At 39.2% G+C, this 19,152-nt stretch overlaps 1 protein-coding gene across 1 annotated transcript in view; it reads left to right on the top strand.

Moving 5' to 3' along the window:
* Positions 1 to 19,152, top strand: part of KIAA1217 (KIAA1217 ortholog) — a 673,163-nt gene that overhangs the window by 111,837 nt on the left and 542,174 nt on the right. The window lies entirely within an intron of this gene.

Raw genomic sequence — 19,152 nt, 5'->3', positions numbered from 1 at the left:
TTATCATTATATTTATCTCGATCCTTTCCCTCTATATTCTGTAAGAGCATCTCAATTTTTTCATATTTCTTCAATTTTTCTACAATTTTAATTTACTTTCAAAATAATTTTGGAGCAGATTTTTAATTCTGCCAGTACATTTCTAATTTTCTTATAATATCTCCGTATTTTATCTAGTTCCCTGTTCTTCTCTTCCTCTGTCTTGAACACCTTCTTGTTAATCTCTTGCTGTCTTACTACTTTCTTTTCTTTTTTTACAGCCTGCTTACACTTGGGAAACACAAAGCTCTATTGCTGACAATCTTATAACTCTTGTAGACTTTTTCTTAAGCAGGTAATTATTCTTCATCTTAAATATGACATTTCCTTCCTTTTGGGGTCGCAGGCTGTTTTCTCTTTATTTTATTTCATTTTTCCCATTTGTTCATCTTTAATGAATGAGTCTGCTTTTATCAAGATACAGGGCAAGTGAATTCTCTCTGATGCCCCTCACTGTCCACCTGGTTGTGGTTAGAATCTCTCTCACATAATAAGAGCCTGGATTATTTCATACAGATTATTTTCTAATTTCTTGAGTCTGATAGTCATTTATATACAGAATGACTGCTGCTCATGCCACAAATCTAATACATCTCCATTTTCTCTTGCTTTTACCTCATATATATATAGTGAGTTCCCATCTGGAGGTCAATCCTTGTCTGTTCTGGAGAATTGCATGGTTCCATAGTAGACTATTTTGTGAACAAGAAATACACCTTTGTCATTGCAAGCTGGAGATGCTGAAATTGTTTGTGGCCACCGCATAATTGAGGTCATCCTGACTAATACAGTATATGTCAGTTTATAATTACACATTCCTTTCAGTTCTTAATTTTTAAACCATTTTTTAATTGAAGTATAGTTAATTTACAGTGTTCTTTTAGTTATTAATTTACTGTCATCCTTTAAGTTGTTAGGTTGAGTAGTGGAGAAACTGTGTCCATTTTTTGTATCTCTGGAACCTGGCACGTAAAAGGTACTTAAAATTATATGTTGGATGAATGAATAAATGAAAGGATTATCTAAAGCTTAATGTTACTGTTAACAGTTCCTCACATAGCTTGCCTTAAGTGTTGTTAGAACAGATAAATAAAGGAGTTGATTTTTTGCTCTAATTTGTGGTGTTTATCAATGAAATATATAAATCTTCAATTGAGAAATAGGAACTAATGCTGGAAATAAGCTAGAAGCTGGCATTGAGCTGTCTCTTCTGGGAACCAGTTGTCATTTATGCATGCAGTCACCCTCCATCCAAACTCTGATGTATAAGGAGCTTCAGTAGAAATTAGTTCCATGGAAAATTCTTTGCTCAAGTTCTCTTCAGGGCAAGGATCCTGGATCTGTGTAGAAATAAGGGGAAGTGAGGCAGTTACTCCAAAATCTCCTAGAGTAGCACTTGGGTAACAGTGTTGCTCCACTGATCCTTACCAAGGAACATTCTGAAAGTTCATCTCGGGATAGGATTCTCCTAAATACAGCTGAGCTTCTCACCTCACTAACTGCTTAACAGTTGCTCTCACTGGATTTTTTTTTAAAAAAATCCTTTCACCTCGCTGGCTAATTCAACTCTTATTCCCTAGATTGACCAGAAGACTTTCTGTTCCAACCCATTCTCATTTGTAATGACCTAAGGTCTTCCAATGTGACCATCTCCTGGTTGACTTGCTCTGTTCTCTCAGGAGCCCTCTGCCAATTTCCAGGCACTTATAAACATCCATCCATCCAACAGACACATTGCAATCTTACTTGCTTTGTAATCTGAATAACCTATAAATCCATCCTTCAGAGTCTGCTGTGAATTTTTTACTGTGTGTTCAAACCTGGAGGCTATTTTTAAACCGAATTTACAAATTGAACTTTGCAAAATGAGGTGGACCAAATTCTAGCATTTACCACAAGTAAATGCCTGAAAGTCCATACCATTAAAGAGTTTTTAATTAAAAAGAACAACCCACAGGTGCCTCATTGTTCTAGTTTGCAGGATAATTCAGCAGCCTTTAGAGTTAACAGAAGAGTTTGCTCCATGGTTAATGTCCTCTGGACAAAATTAACCCTGGCAAAGAGCTGAGCTGGCCATTAGAGGCTAAGGTAATTTTGTTTGAAGTGCCACCAGCTCCTTACTTTCATTTTTGTTAAGTCTCCCAGAATAGCAAAGAAAAGAGTAATCATGGCCTCAATTCTTTTATTTCCTCCAAAACTATTTTATTATGAATTTCAAAGAATGCTGGCTGACAATACCACAGTAGTGGAAAAGGCAGATGCAGAAGTGTAACCAGGGACAGGATAATTTTCCTCTTCACTGCTAAGCTGGGCTTTTCATGAAGGAAGGGACAAAGAGTAACTTGCCTTCATGGGCCCTCTTCCTGATAGAGCACATCAAATGTAGTAGTCTTTCAATTAATGTTGGTTGAAAGAAATTCACATAAGATTTTGCAGCACTTTTGATTAATAAATTACGATCTCAGAAGGGGAACTCAACACCTTAGTAGCTTATGGTGGACTTCAAGGGTCAGTAAATTTTATTCCTCAGACTACAAGAGTTTTCTCTGTTGCTTCTATTGAACATATATTGTCCAATACAGCTGATTAATTATATATTAGAGTAAAACAGACAGGACTGAATAGGAGGCCAGAGATAGGAGAACCAAAGGGTCAATTAAAGAAAGCGTTTGCTAGAAGCAAAGCTCTGTCATTAATCATGATGATCTTTAGCTGTAATTAAAACTACTTTGTAGCTTTATTTGTGTCTCTGCCTTAGAGAAGATAGACATCCCCAAGCCTGTGCCTGCATCAGAATCACCTAGAGAGTGATGGGTGCAGGTGAAAGGTATATTGAATCAAAAGATTTCAGGGCTGAGACCCAGGAATCTGCATTTCACAAGTGGTTCATGTGTTTCTGATACACAGCTTCTTAGGAAACCACACTGCCTCTAGGAATTCCCACTATGAGTGGCGTGCCACGCCTTCCCCTTTAAGGAAGGAATGGGGAATCTTTTCTCAGGAACTTCACATTGATGCATGAATGGATAAAGAAAATGTTTTACACACACACACACACACACACACACACACACACACACACACACACAATGGAATATTATTCAGCCATAAAAGAAGAAAGACATATTGCCATTTAGGACAACATGGACAGATCTTGAAGGCATTATGCTAAGTGAAATAAGTTAGTTAAAGACAAACAACATATGATCTCACTTATACATGAAATCTTTTAAAAAAAAAAAAAGTCCTGGGAATGTAACGTACAGCATGGTGACTATAGTTAAAAATGCTGTATTGTGTATTTCAAAATTACTAACAGAATAGACCATAAAAGATCATATCATAAGAAAAAATTCTGAAAATACATGAGGTGATGAATGTTAGACTTTTAGTGATTGTTTTGAAATGTATATAAATACCCAGTTATTATGTTGTATACTTGAAACTAATATAATCTTGTATGTCAGTTATATCTGAATAGGAAAAAAAAAAAAGAAATTAACAAAGAATCCATTGTACTACGTTGGAAGAGAAAAGCAATTGATTGACTGATGTACAGGGAAAACCATAGATATGATAACAATTCTTCTGATGTAAAAGTTAAGGACAGGGAAAATAAAATTTTATTAAGTGTATATCTAAAAACATTTTAAACATTTAAATCTGGTTCAAAGAAGGGGGTAGTTCAAAAGGCCTCAAACGGGAGACAACAGAGAGGAGGCAGAGCCAGAGAACCAGGATGAATTAGAAGTGTGCTTAGCAATTTTCCCTCAGGTGCAGCGGGAAAAAGCAATCAGAGGATTGCCTTGACCTCTCAAGGAGGGGTGGCCAGGCCAGATCTCCATCTTCTTCCAGCTTCTCCTATGATCCAGGGGGATAAGCTGGGTTCTGTGACAGCATAGACTTGAGTTTGTGAGGTTTTCTGGGGAAAGTAACATCATCTTCCTGTTTCATTTTCCTCTCCTGAAAAATGAGAGGGATGGAGAAGGGCTGTGATTTTCAATTTGGCGTGAGAATCTATGCTTCTACGTCAGCATTTTAATATTATCACGAGAAAACCAATATGATGGCAGCCGTAATTCTAGTGACCGTTGGTTAGAAAATTGATGATTCTGAAAGAATGATACACTTGGAACTAAATAAAATTTCATTTTATTTCCCACAACAGTATCTGTATACATTTTCAGAGTCGTTGTATGTACATGTTTAGGAAAGATAGCAGTCTTTTTCCATAAGTCCTGGTATATATGAAATGTCACTTTTTAAAAACTACTTAAATCTGGCTCTGAATATCACAAAAATTATTTTGTCAGTATAGTAATTTATCTAATTTCCGTCATTACGGGGGTTCCCCCTTCAATCCTGGGACCCTCTATTTTTTACCCCACACTGATTACTCCTGAAACATTGTCCAAAACCACTTAATCTTTTTTACTGTTGCCTCCTTTGCTGGTTGTCTGGGCGTGGTCATCTTTGCCGAGTCTAAAAGTCCTGGTTGTCGGATGAATGATGTACCATCCCAGACATGCCAGATGTCCTAGGAAACTAGAAAATTCCCTGCCCCATTGATTCTATTGCTCCTTCCAGTCTCCTGGACAATCTCAAAATTCTTTCATCACTTTTTCAATATGGAAAAACCTCCCTTTCTTTGATTTAAAGCTTCCATCTCTCTCCCCTACTCTTAATTCCTCCAAATATCTTTAGGATTTCAGAAAATAAAATGCAGGGAGAAATTCAGACTTATTCTGAGCCAGTGTTGCACAAATGAACCTGAATACTCTTTTGGAAAGGAGAAGGGAACACAACTATTTTCAATATATTATAGTTTATTTCTTTTCCTTTCTTTTTTTTTAATTGAAGTATTGTCAGTTTCCAATGTTGTGTTAATTGCCGGTGTACAGCACAGTGATTCAGTTACACATATATATATTCCTTTACATCTTCTTTTTTCATTATAGGCTATTATAAGGTATTGAATGTAGTTCCCTGTGCTATACAGTAGGAACTTGTGATTTATCTATTTTATATATAGTAGTTAATATATTATAGTTGAAAATGTAATGAGTGTGTGTGAATGTGTTTGTGTGTATATGTGTGTGTTATGTATGAGGTTTGTTACATGTATGGATTCACAGTTCCTTTGTTATGACAGCAGCACGAAGCCCATGGATTAGCACGAAGCCATCTGGATTAGAGAATATGTAAGATTCATTCCAGCTCTATTGTTTAGTGCTTCCTGGATCTCTTTGCCCTTTGGTATTGACCTTGATTAATAGCTGTGGCTACTTACAGCTTCCAGCAGTAGGCACTAAACTCTCTATGTGTCATGACATGAGCAACTTTGGATGGAATTGTCATTATTGGTTGGTGGCTTGGTTTTCTAACTTGAGGTGTGATAAAAAAAATATATTCAGAATCATATTTGGAGAAATAATGGCATAACTTTCCACTAACCCCCTGCCTTAGGCCATCCTTTCTCTGGTGCCCAAGGGGTAAACACTGTCTGCAACAGTCAGACTGTAGCCGTAGTGATAGGTGGAGTTCCTCCACATATAAGCAGCTTTGTGTCGATATTTCACGTTAAAATCTCAACTTTATTACTTTTGGCCGTGGCAGGTTGCAAAGCTTTCATTCCAAAAAACAAGTACGATGTGTACTTCGGACAAGGTTGTATGGTTTCAGAAGAATTTCTAAATATACAACTTTACAACATTGTAGAGATGGGTTTATTAGCCTTATAAAAGCATCCCTGTGTTTAGACTAAAATGTCTAAAATGACTTTACTGTGATTTTGGGGGGCAGCCAGTATAAGAACAATTACTCAGGGTCACAGCCATGTAAGACTTTGGCTTCTGAATTAGAATATCATGTAGAATTTCAAAGGCATATGTGCCCACTGCCATTTGCTCATTTGCCTAGTGGCATCTGCAGCCATGGTGCTGAATGTCGCTTGTCTAAGTGTAAGAGGGGTGACGGTGAGCAGGAGGACCCACGTACACCAGCAGCTCCGCCTCTCCCATCACTGACTTCCTCAGCCTCTTCTTCCTCATGGGGAGCAGCTATAGGCCGGGGCTCACAGCCCAGTGTAGGGCCCTCCTGGATTCTTGCTTTGTTCTTTCTGACTTTCTCTTCCCTCACACAGCTGAGCTAGAGGCATACACTTGGCACTAAACTCTAACCCACCTTAATGGTGAGATATTTAAAAATTTATACTTTGGTTTCCTAGGCGATAATTCAACATCATTGTTCCTTACTTCCAAACTACTTGAAAACTTTTCCACTTTGCTTTTCCATATTCATTTTGGTGTGTTTCCACTCCATAATGCCCCCATCAAAGCTGGCAGGATTCCCTTGCCTCTTGTAAAAAGTATATCACTTAATGGCATTAGTATTACACATAGTCATGGAATATCTACATGCAGGACAAACTGTGTTTAAAAATAAATAGATTAAAAAAAGAGTTTTGGAGTTAAAATTGTTATTCTAAATACTTCCTCTGTTCCTTTATTTATAAACAATTGAAGCATCCATTAAAAAAAAGCTATTCAAGTACATTGCTGCTGTAGTAATAATAAAATAAAGGAATTTTTATAGTGCTAACCATGCAGATGGTAACTGTCTCAATGATGTGCTTTCAACTCGCTATGGACAAAGGAGAGGTCAAGAAGCATCACATTTTAAAAAATGTTCTCTTATATCTTTTTTTCTGGGAAATAGCTCATTATTCCTGGGTTATATACATGGAACCTGACACTTAAAAGTTTTTGGTAAGGACTGTAGACTGAATGTTTGTGTCCCCTCAAAGTTCGTATGTTGAAACCCTATCCCCACTGTGATGGTATTAGGAGGTGGGAGGGGCTTTGGTGATTAGATCATAAGAGTGGAGCCCCCATCAATGGGATTAGTGCCAAGAGATTCCAGAGAGCTCCCTTGTTCCTTTGGCCATGGAAGGATATATGGAGCAGAAGATCGTCTATGAACCAGGAAGCAGACCCTTACTAGACACCAAGTCTGCCAGCAATTTGACCTTGGATTTCCCAGTCTCCAGGAACGTGAGAAATAGACATTTGTTGTTTACCCACCCAATTTATATTATGTTTGTTATAGCAGCCCTGACAGACTGGCAGTAGAAATAACACAGGCATGAAACCTGCATGAGGAAAAGTAGACTTTGTGACATTTCACGTTAACTTGGATTGAATGATGAAACTCACAGACACTGGGTGTTTCTGGTAGTCATTTTATGGACTATGAGCAGTGAGGTAAGCAGAACAGAGTCCAAAGACCTCCATGCTCTAATCTCTGGAAGCTGAATTTGTCACATCATGTGGCAAAGCAGACTTTGTGGATGTAATTAAGGTTACAGACCTTAAAATAGGGATGTCATCCTGGATTATTTGAGTGTGCCCAATCTAATCACATGAATCTTTAAGATCAGAGAGCTTCTCCAGCAGAAAGGGAGGTCAGAGAGGTTCAAAGTTTGAGAAGGACTCGACCTGCCGTTGCTGGCTTTCCAAGGAAATGGAATTTGTGAAAAGAGAGACCATGAGAGATGAGATGGAGGCTGAATTATGACAGATATCTGATTGCCCCTTGTTTGTGGAAGAGCTCCATTCTAGCAGTGTTGACCCCAAAACACATTCCATAAAGCATACTCTGTACCCACGACAGTGCCTGATAAAACTGGAGATGTTTCCATGGGGAAAACTTATTACAACAAGTTAAAATGGAGACCAGCCACTCTTTTTCTTGGTTATCCTGGAACTCCACCAGTGAAACCTTTGAAGGATTATACTCTGCACCTAGAAAATAATGGTTCCTTTATACACCTCCCACAGCCATGATATCTCCTCTGCTATTGGCCACTTTCCTTCTACTAGATGTCTGGCCCCCCCTTCTATAAAGAGGGGTCTTAGATCATTTCCCTTTATTTCCTCTATCTAATTATTTATACTAGTGACCAGTGGTGACACCAAGATAAAATCAAGATGTTTTAGTGAAGACTCATAATGTGCTGAAGAGAGAGAAAAGAAGTGCAGAACAGAAAGCACATTAGTACCTGCTGACCTCAGAGTCACACACTTGCTCCCGCATAGAAGACACTGGCGGTCTGTATTTGTAGAACAATTTACCAAACATTTCCACATCCATTAAGGGGTAGAATCTTTGTAACAACATAATGAGCTTTTACCCCATTTTGTGGAAAGAAACTGAGAGGGTTCTGAGAGGGTAAGGGAATTGCCCAAAGCCACACAGCTTTAATAAGTGACAGAACTGAGTCTTTGGAACCCAAGCCCAATGTTCTTTTCCAGTACCCTCTGGTTGCTCTAGACTGTCCCTCAGATTGCTGTATGTTATAGACAGGTCCCCAGATAACCATGAAAATTTCAAGAAGCAAATGTATATTATCAACACATTTATTGATGCTTGCATAGTAAGCTAGTTTTATTTCCTGTAGGGAAGCTAACTCTGAAAAAAAAAAAAACACCTGATTTGTTCTTCTAAAATCAACAGAATGTGGTAGAGGAGGAAGAGGTGGGTGCCTTCATGAGGAGCCTTGTGATAACAGTGCTGTTGAGTACCTTGAATGAGGTGGTAGTTACATGAACCTACACGTGTGATAAAACTGTATAGAAGGTAATACACCCACACCCACTAATGAGTACAAGTAAAAGTGTGAAAATTGGAATAAAATCTATGGATTGTATCAAAGTAAAAAAAAAAAATTGTTTTGAACCCTCCAGAGGACTGATTATCTCCACAGGACTTCCTCTTTCAATCTTCCTTCACCTGCTGTCTTCAGATAAAACATTACTCATTCCTCACTTACCCGTCCCTGCTTACAAATCCAAGTTCCTGTCCTCTTCCCCCCAAATCTCACTCGAACCTCTTCACTTGTACAAAGTGTTTTCTGGTTGACCTCAACCCACTGTCTATTCTATACGGCTTATGTGCTGTTTTTGCACTATGTTAACTTGTGCTGACTTGAGTACTGTGTGTGTGTGTGTGTGTGTGTCTATGCACATTATAGACATCCAATTACATTGTGGGCTTTGTGGAAGAGGTACACTTCCTTCCCACGTTATTTCTTTTTTTTTTTTTAAATAAAGTGTTTTTTAAAGTTTATTTTATTTATTTATTTTTTGGTGGGGGAAGGTAATTAGGTTTATTTAGTATTTATTTATTCTTACAGGCAGTACTGGGGATTGAACCCAGGACCTCATGTTTGCCAATCATGCACTCTACCACTTGAGCTATACCTCCCTCCCATCATTATTTCTGAATTCCTTTAATGAAGCTTTATTGAGCTCCTGTCATGTGTGAACAACTACTCCAGTTACTGGAGGTCTTATCAGGAACAAAAGCAAAGCCCCTCTTCTCTAGGAGCTCATGTTTGATGTTGGAAGGCAAACACTAAACAAGTAACTGTATAGTGATGGTGATGATGGCTAAGATGAAAACTAAAGCAAGAAGAGTGACTGAAAATGACAGGGGGTGGAAAGAATGCTGTTTTGGGTAAGTTGATCAGGGAAGGCTTCTGACCAGCAGACATGACAGAGTAGTGGTCCAGGCTGAAGGCACAGTAGAGTGTGCTGTCCCCCAGTCAGGAGAATGTATATGTTGGGAACAGCAAGCAGGCAGGTGAGCCTGGAGCATAGTTGGTCGGGGGAAATTGGCAGGTGATACAACCAAAAGGGTAGGTGGGGGCTGGGTCAGATAGGACCTTGTAGGTAAACATAAGGATTTTATTTCTTTCTTAGAGAGCTGAGGAGCCTTTGGAGGGTTTTAAGCAGAGGCAAGTCACAAGCACCTTCCCGCCTCCTGCTACTGGCTGTTCAATTTCTTGAAAAAAATAGTGTTTACCATTCTTTCTTAGGTACACTCTTCTCTTAAAGCCACTGAACGCAGACCCTATTAAGGATAAGGTCGCCTCCCAATTGTCAAATCCAGTGTCTTTTCTTCAGTATCTATCCTTCCAGACTCTTGGCAACACTTAATGCCTTTGGCCATGCCTCCATTTTGAAATTCTCTTCATGGATTTATAAGCCAGCTCCAGCAATGGTTAGCTCTGTGACCAGAGAAAGTTGACTAATGTCTCTGTTCTTCTGTGAAATGGGGAGAGTAATTATAACAACCACATAGGGTGTTGTGAGGATCATAAGAGATAAGTACTCAATAAATATTAGCTATTATTATGTCCCCAACCAATCTCCTTGTCTTACACTCTTCTCCCAAGCTGGCTTCTTCTGTTAGCAGCATCACTGTTTTATCCAGAAACAGTCAGCTGGGACATTGAAGTAATCTTGCAGATTATTACCTCTGAGATGCCCCCTCCACTCATTCCTACTGCCACTCCTGTTCCCTTTATGAGTGTCAGGCATGAACAGACACACACACACACACACACACACTCCTTTCCTTATGAGCTCTGGCTGTATATCTACCTTACCAACCACTCAACTATTTGCAGATTTTGCTTGGTCTCTTTCAATATGATTCTCCTAATCATCTCACTGCCTCTAATAGTAAGGACAGAAACAACAGTGGGAATAAATGCAACCGTTTACTCTGTGCCAGCAGACAGCCTATCTAGTGCTTTTCATATATGATCTCATTGCAGATTCACAAACGCCTTGTGAAGCAAGTATTATTATTACTCCTATTTTATGCAGATAAGGCACTGGAACTCAGAGGAATTAAATCACACATAAAAGATCGTAGTCAAGTAAGTGTTAGAGCTGGGATTTGAACCCAAATCTGCCTGATGGGAAAGCCCAAACTTCTAAACACTGCTCTTGCTGAATCCTGAAATGAGCTTATCTTGGCAAATTTGCTTCCAACCATTGTTCCGCATGCTTCAGACCCCTGATGATTTTCCACTGTGCACAGGGTAAGTCGGTATTCTTTAACCTGGTGTGAAGGGCCCTTCACTATCTGGTTCCAATTGATACCTTTAAAATTTAGTTGATTTATGTCATTATTTTCATGCAAGTTCAATTTTTATATACTTGAAGTTTTACTGTACTTTCTTTTATAGCATGCCAGCTCCATTTTGCTCTACACCTTTTTATTTCTTTCCTCTCTTCTTCAACATACATGCGTGCGCGCGCACACACACACACACACAGATACTCGCACACATCACTATTTTCAGCTTGGTACAGATTCTTCCTCAATTTTCCCCATATTCATATAAACCTATACAAGTATAAATGCACACACATGGGGTTTTTGTATGTCTACAGCCATGGAAATACTACATGCCAGTATTAGTCAAGGTTATCCAGAAAAACAAAATCAATAGGATGCATATATACAGACAGATTTATTTAAAGGAAAGCACAAACATGACTGTGGGGACTGGTGAGTTTGAAATCTTCAGGGCAAGCCAGCAGGCTGGAGACCCAGAGAAAAGTTGATGCTTCAGGTATGAACTTGAAGGCAGTCTGGAAGCTGAATTCCTTCTTCCTCTGGGGAACTTTGTCTTTTTCCTCTTAAGGCTTTTGACTGATTGGGCGAGGCCCACCCACATTATGGACGATAATCTGCTTTACTCAAAGTCTACTTATAAAATGTCAGTCACATCTAAAAAATACCAAAATGCCATTACAGCGACTCTAGACTGGTACTTGAACAAATATCTGAGCTCCATAGTATAACCAAACTGATACATAAAATTAGCCATCACAATGTATTTCTTTATCAATGGCTCTTTCCTACAAATAAGATATCACTGATATTCTTCCATGTCAGTAGCTACAGATCTAACTCATTGTTCCTAATAGCCATGTAACACCTCATATCTTACATATTTTATATATTTTTAACCGTATGATGTCCCATAATTTGGTTAGCCATTGCTGATTGATAGGTATTCAGGTTATTTTCAGAGATTTCTTCATGGGGAAAGGTCACTACAAATAATGCTACACAATGCAATTATTTTACTATGTGTTATGGATTACTTTCTTAAACTGTAGTGCTCATGTTTCCGCCAGCACATGGGAGAGGAATTTTTCCTTGGTCCTAGTCAGCACTAGGGATTAGTGTTCTTTGTAATTAGTACCAGTCTAATGGATGAAATATGGCATCTCGTGGTACATTTAATTTGTATTTTCCAGACCATTGGTGAAGTTGAGCCATCTTTTCATTTATTTGTTTATTAACCACTTGGACTCTTCTGTGGATTGTATTTTGAGGTTTGAATCATATTCCCTGTTCATTTTTGTACTGATTTCCATAATGCCTTTTCTTTTATCAAAATAGGTATTATAGAATTTAACTCTCAATCTCGCATGGGCTTTGCAAGTAATTTTTACAGTCTGTCACTTGTCTCGACATTGTGGAATCATTTATCATTTCAAAAATTGTTCTTCAGTTTCTTTTTCTCATCAAAACTGCCTTTTTCTCTATAGTTTTGGAGATTCCTCTGTTGCTTAAGAACTCTTAAGTTTCATTTTGTTTTTAAATTTTTAAACATTTAAACCTTTTATTCATCTAGGGCTTATTTTTGTATTTGGTGTAGGATGAGGTCCAAACTTGCTTCCTCAAAATGGTTAGTCAATGATGCCAGCAAAGTCTATCAAACCTTATTAAATTTCATTTTAGTGGAGAAAGGACTAAATAAGCCATGTTTTCTCTTCTGAAGTAAAATACCATTTTTGTGACATGACAATTTCCCATGGATAATTGGATCATTTTCTGGATTCTGCATTGATCTGTCTGTCTGCTCCTGTGTTGGTTTGATTAAAGAAACTTTAAAATAAGTTTTATAACTGGTAAGGCAAGTCAGTGACCTCTCAACCTCAAATACCACATGCTCTATTCCTCTTATAATTCAGAATACTCCTGGAGACTAATTCTTCCATGTGAACATTAAATTACTTCACCTAGTTCCAAAAATAAAATAAATAAAATATCCTCACTGTACCAAAACTAACATACAACCTCCAGGATTCTACTTCTACCTGCATTACAGATTATTTCCAGGAGAAACATTACCATCTTCATGATATTGAATCTTCCTATCTCAACAGAAGTTATTTATTTGCTGAACTAATATTGTAATAGTTGCTTCAAATTGATAAAGCTTCAGGAAAACTTTCCCCATTGGGCCTGGATGATTCTATTTTATTGATTAAAAAGCACTAAAATAGAAGGAGGTAAACATTTAGTAAAATAAATTTTATATCTTAGCAAGCTTCTGTCTTTGCTAGATAAGGACCTAATAATTTCTGTCAACTTACCCGCTGTTTTTGGGTTTTTTTTTTTAATGATTGTATGTTTTGGGGTTTTTTTATTTTTTATTTTTAAAATTTTAATTCATTTTTTGTTGAAGTATAGTAAGTTACAGTCTGTCAATTTCTGGTGTACAGCATACTGTTTCAGTCAAACATATACATATATATATTAATTTCCATATTCTTTTTCATTAAAGGTTGCTACAAAATTTTGAATATAGTTCCCTATGTTATACAGAATAAATTTGATTTTTATCTATTTTTATATATAGTAGTTAATATTTGCAAATCTCAAACTCCAAGTTTATCCCTTCTCACCCTTTTCCCCCTCAGTAACCATAAGATTATATACTATGTCTGTGGGTCTGTTTCTGTTTTGTAAATGAATTCATTAGTGTCTTCTTTTTTCTTTTGGATTCCACATATAAGTGATATAATATGGTATTTTTCTTTCTCTTTCTTGCTTACTTCACTTAGAATGACAATCTCCAGGTCCATTCATGTTGCTGCAAATGGCATTATTTTATTCTTTTTATGGCTGTATAGTATTCCACTGTATAAATATACCACAGCTTCTTTATCCAGTCATCTATCATGGACATTTAGGGTGTTTCCATGTCTTGGCTATTGTAAATAGTGCTGCTCTGAACATTGGACTTACTCACTCTTGATTATTCCAAGAAATCCCCTTTTTCACAGGAGCCCTGGTGGTTTGGGGGTTGGTTTCATCTTGCTGATTTCCTAGCTGCTGTTGCCCCCTTAGCATTCCTCTAGTGGGAGGGACCTACCTCACTGGGCACCCTACCCCCACTTAGGAGTGAAGGAGCCACAGAGCTTCCCTGCTGCTTCTCTCTCAGGTTACCTGAGCCTCTTGACCTGGCCACCCTGTTCCCAGACCTTTGCGCTCTGTAGACCACGAGCCCCCATGCCACTGCTCATGAACACTTGTCCTGCAATCACGACATGGGCCTGTCTGTGTTTCTTCAGGCCCCTCTGGTTCAGGTTTTTGTGTTACTTTTTACCCTTCCTCAACCCCCAAAATGCCTCTGGACCACAGGGTTTTCCTTGTCCCTGGGAAAGCAGCCCAGATGGCCATCTGCTCAGTTAATCCAGTCTTGGCATAAAGGATTCAAAGATAGACCAGCAGACAGGCTGAGCAAAGCCTGGGCAGAGAATGCCCTGGCCCCAGGGCACAGGGACACTCAAGTCACTGCTCAAGTTGTGCCTATGGCTCTGGGAAGGATGAGCAAGTGTGTGAGCCCCCACCTCTGTCCTTGTCTGTATACTTCTTTGTATGGGATTAAAAAAATCCATCCATCTGTCACCGTATCATGACTCTCTTGGCAGTCTGCTTGGGTCAAGATGCAGTGGTTATTTCATTGTTCTTTCTGAAGGCTGACATTTTCCAACATCTGCAGCCTAGACATGGAGCAAATAAATGGCTGTCAGTTCACTCAGAAGGAGAAGATTCTTCATTCCTCTTGTGACCTACGCCTAGGACACATGGTGGAGCTTGAGCTATCTGTCCTCTTTATTAGCAAAGTCCCAGCTCTCAAGCCTGCTGTGTGGTCAAGATGTTTGCAAAAGCACTTTACTGGATGGAGTAGCTCGTACAAAGTCATCCCTGCACTTTCCACGCACATTTTTGAATACTATTCAAAAAAGTATCTCCCCTTTGGAAAAGCCAGAGCATCTTTTATAAAAATAGACCTGTCCCAATGTCAATTTTCTGCCTGAATAAAAGTGAATGAATATTAAACATTGCTGCAGGCCACCTTGTCATTGGAATTAAAGAGTCTCTGCTACCATAAATAATTCTGTAAAAACACCAGTTTTTGCCTAAGCAACGCTCAGTCCAAAGTTTTTGTAAATGCATTTTCAGTCCAAGGTACATATATTTGCAGCTTAACTTGTGGCCATGAGATGTAGGTTTTAGAATAAGTAGCGTATATGTTGAAATAGCGGTATAGCCAATCACCTGGCAAAAGGTGGTCCAGGGGCTCAATGGGGAGTAGTCAGTTTTCCTAGTGGGAAGGTAGTCTTGGAGGAAAAGTGAGTCCCAGCCAGCTCTCCTAAATTGACGTGCATTTGCATGATACATTAGGCCTTGGCTGAAGGAAATGCGATGTGTTCTGCAAAAGAGCATTGGCCTCAAGTCAGCAGACTTGGTTTCAAGTAGGTGGCAGCTTCGCTACTCGATACCTGTGTGACCTCTGGCAATTTATTTATGTTTCCTGAGCATCGCTTTTATTGACTACAGAAGGGAAGTATCAGACAAGGGGGGGGAGTCCTAAGGTGCGTTATTTTACACACCAGTGTGCCTCCATCGATTCTGAGGTTAAGTAATTTATTGCTGCTAAGAATGAAGTCCCAACATTTGCAAACAGTTGATAGTTGTAGTGCAGATAAGTTTAGCCCTGTGATGTCATTCTCACTGGCTCACCTTCTGAAATGGTTTCTTGAGAGGCAGAGGAGTGGGAGACATGGCTGCCACCCTGGTAAGACAAGTGTCATCACCAGCAAAAATTTTTCAAATGACCAGTTTTCTAATTTACCTTCCTATCAAATGTTCAGCTGGATACCACTCTCCACACATTTCTGGTTATCTGCCTTACTGTCATAAAAATATGTTTTGTCAATATTTTGCCAACATCCTGTCAATGTTTTGTCAACATCTGGGCACAGCCTGAAGAAGGCAGTATCTCTGAAACATGGCCCACCGTGTGTGAACTACTGGGCTGAACCTCCCCTTGCATTCCTTCTGGTTAAGCACCCTCTTTGTGAAGGTGGTTGCAGGTGAGAACTTTCATGCACCCAGGGTGTGGTGGCTGGGGGAAACAGACACTGACTGTGTCTAGAGGTGGTGATGATTCTGGAGGCAGAAGCATCTCTGGAGTATTTCTGCTGCTCTTCTGACTCTGTTCTTTTGCTGCTGGCTCACAGAGAGTGAGCTGCTGGAGTCTGAGTACTTTGAATTTCAAATTCCATATTTTTCTATTCTAAAATTTTCTTTATCCCAAGGCATCTTATAAGATGATCCCAGCTATGATGAACAGCTCTCTCCTCCCCTCCTCCAACCTCCCTACTCCCACAGAACACAGACACTTTAGAGACACCAGTAAATGGGTAAGGTAACACCAAGGAGTGGTGATTACAGTCAGGGCTTTTTTACTGCTTACCCTGTACTAGACAGGGGGCTAAGCCTTACATACATTATTCCATAACTCCATGGTATAGGTAATATTAATATCTGCATTTTACAGGTGAAAATGCTCAGGCACAGAGAAATTAAGTAACTCACCCAGGTAGCACTTGGCTGAGATTCACACTCAGGTAGTCTGGCTCCAAAATCAAGGCTCTTGACCCCTCTTCTGTGCCATGTCATCAGTACTCCAAGTTAACTTACCTTCTGTCAGTTACTTTCACTAACTCTTCTCTGAAGTAGCTCTTATTATCCCAATGTTATATTTGAATAAGCCAAGGATCAGTGAAATGGGATAATGTGACAAAGGTCTTGTGGCTGGAAATATCAACAGGCAGTGAGTGAGCTGGTATTTATTTTTAATTGAGGCATAGTTAATGTACAATATTATATAAGTTTCAGGTGTACAATATAGTGATTCACAATTTTTGGAGGTTACATTCCATTTATGGTCGTTTTAATTATACACTGTATTTCATACTTCTTAATCCCCTACCCCTATCTTGCCCCTCTCTCCTCCCTTTCCCCACTGGTGACCATTAGTTTTTTCCTCTATATCTGTGTCTGTTTCTTTTTTGTTATAGTCACTAGTTTGTTTTATTTTTTAGATTCCACATATAATTGATATCATGCAGTATTTGTCTTTCTTTGGCTGTCTAATTTCACTTAGCATAATACCCTCCAGGTCCATCCATGTTGTTGCAAATGGCAAAATTTCATTCTTTTTTATGGCTGAGTAGTATTCCATTGTATATACAAACCATATCTTCTTTACCCGTTCATCTGTTGATGGATGCTTAGGTTGCTTCTGTATCTTGGCAATTGTAAATAATGCTGCTATGACCACTGGGGTGCATGTATCTTTTCAATTTAGTGTTTTCATTTTTTTCAGGTAAATACTCAGGTGTGGAATTACTGGGTCATATGCTAGTTCTGTTTTTAGTCTTTTGAGAAACCAGGGAGCCGGGATTTGAACATAGGTCTCTTAGTAAACAAAGCCACAGTCTTGACTCTGTTTCACATTGTTTTCTGAATAAAGTAATATAATGGAAATGAAAGTGAAATGTCCCCAAAATTTTTTTCTGAAAACAGTATTTGTCCTGACAGCTTGGAGTTTTCACCTGTAGTAGAGCATCATTTTCTAGTCACTGATTATTATCATTATAATTTTGCCATGCGCCAGGTTTTGTGCATTGTGGAAGAGTTCACTATTCCTTGGAACATGCATTCCAAAAAGAAGGGACTGCCCATCTCTGCCTTTGAATGCTGCATTCAGACGCTGATAACATTTCATTCTCAGACTCAGTGCCTTCATTCCTGAGCCAACCAGAATGCGGTAAACAAGACCAACTCTAAATCCCACCCACCAAGAGCTACTAGGCTGCCAGCTTGACAACCAATCAGAACCAAGCCTGGTGATGTATCAGATCTTCCCACCCACCAGTGCTGGTGGGATCTAGAGCTGGTCTTCCTTACCTAAGGCAGCTCCATGAGCTGCAGCTTCCTTCCCAACCCCCACAGGTGACCCACTGCAAGATGGAAGCTCCATCCTCATTCCTTGTTCTTAACCTTTGACCACTGGAAAGTCATCAGCACAGTTTCAACTCCCCTGTTTTGAACACAGACTCTGTTTTCACTTACCCTCAGTCACTGGCTAGGATTAACCCGAGCATCTCCCCACTTCCATCCCCTTCCTCCGAAGTCGATCAATTACAAGTTTGCCAAGCCTTTCTAAGTATGGGAGGTTTGAATGACCTGTCAGTGGCCACTCCTTCAATGACGAGGCCTTTTCAAGCCTCTAACCCTAACTTCGGGATGTTAGGAGGATTCAGTAACTGCTGTGGAAATGCAGTGGCAATCAATAACCATTTGCTAATAGCGGCAAGAGTAATCGTAAGCAGCAGCAATATGTCATTTTCAATTTCCAATTCAGAACAAGATGCATTGAGTGTTTTCATGGTAGGCACTGTGCTAGGCCCCAGGGATCTATGACACTGAGTTCTGGATCTGTCCACAGGCCCTTGTAGACTCATTTGTGTCCACAGAGCTGCCTTCTTCTCCAGTTTTACTCAGCTTTTCTGAGAAGGTCAAATGACCTCTTTGTTTCAGGATCTTTATATGATTGCATTTGCCAGTTTGGGGTGGAGGCGGAATTTAAAAAACAGCTCCCAAAGTTTCATTCAGGAGAAGTACTGCAAATATTTGTGGTCAGAACTTGTAGGAGCCACAGAGTGAGACCACGTGGTCTGGGAAATGCAGGAAGAGCTTAGGAAGATGATCATGAGTACCTTCCAAAAGGTCAAGGCTTCACGGAGCAGATGGAGGAGGGCGCTCCTCAAACAAACCAGGAAAGGTAAATGGATTTTCTTATTTATTGAAGTATAGCTGATGTACAATGTTAAATAATATAGCGATTCACAATTTTACAGGTTATCCTCCACTTACAGTTATTATAAAATGTTGGCTCTATTCCCTTTTTTGTACAATATATCCTTTTAGCTTATTTTATACCTGATAGTTTGTACCTCTTAATCCCCTACCCCTATATTGCCCCCTCTTCCCTCTCAAACACTTAAGAGAAATAGAAAGTGAAGGAAGTTTGAACATTACTGTGAAGGCTCATTCTCAACTTGAAGGAGAAAAACATTTCTAGAGAGCAGAAGCTGCAGG

Source organism: Camelus bactrianus, chromosome 35 (genome assembly GCF_048773025.1).
Source record: "Camelus bactrianus isolate YW-2024 breed Bactrian camel chromosome 35, ASM4877302v1, whole genome shotgun sequence".
NCBI classification, from domain to species: Eukaryota; Metazoa; Chordata; class Mammalia; order Artiodactyla; family Camelidae; genus Camelus; species Camelus bactrianus.
This window is presented reverse-complemented; position numbering and strand designations above follow the sequence as displayed.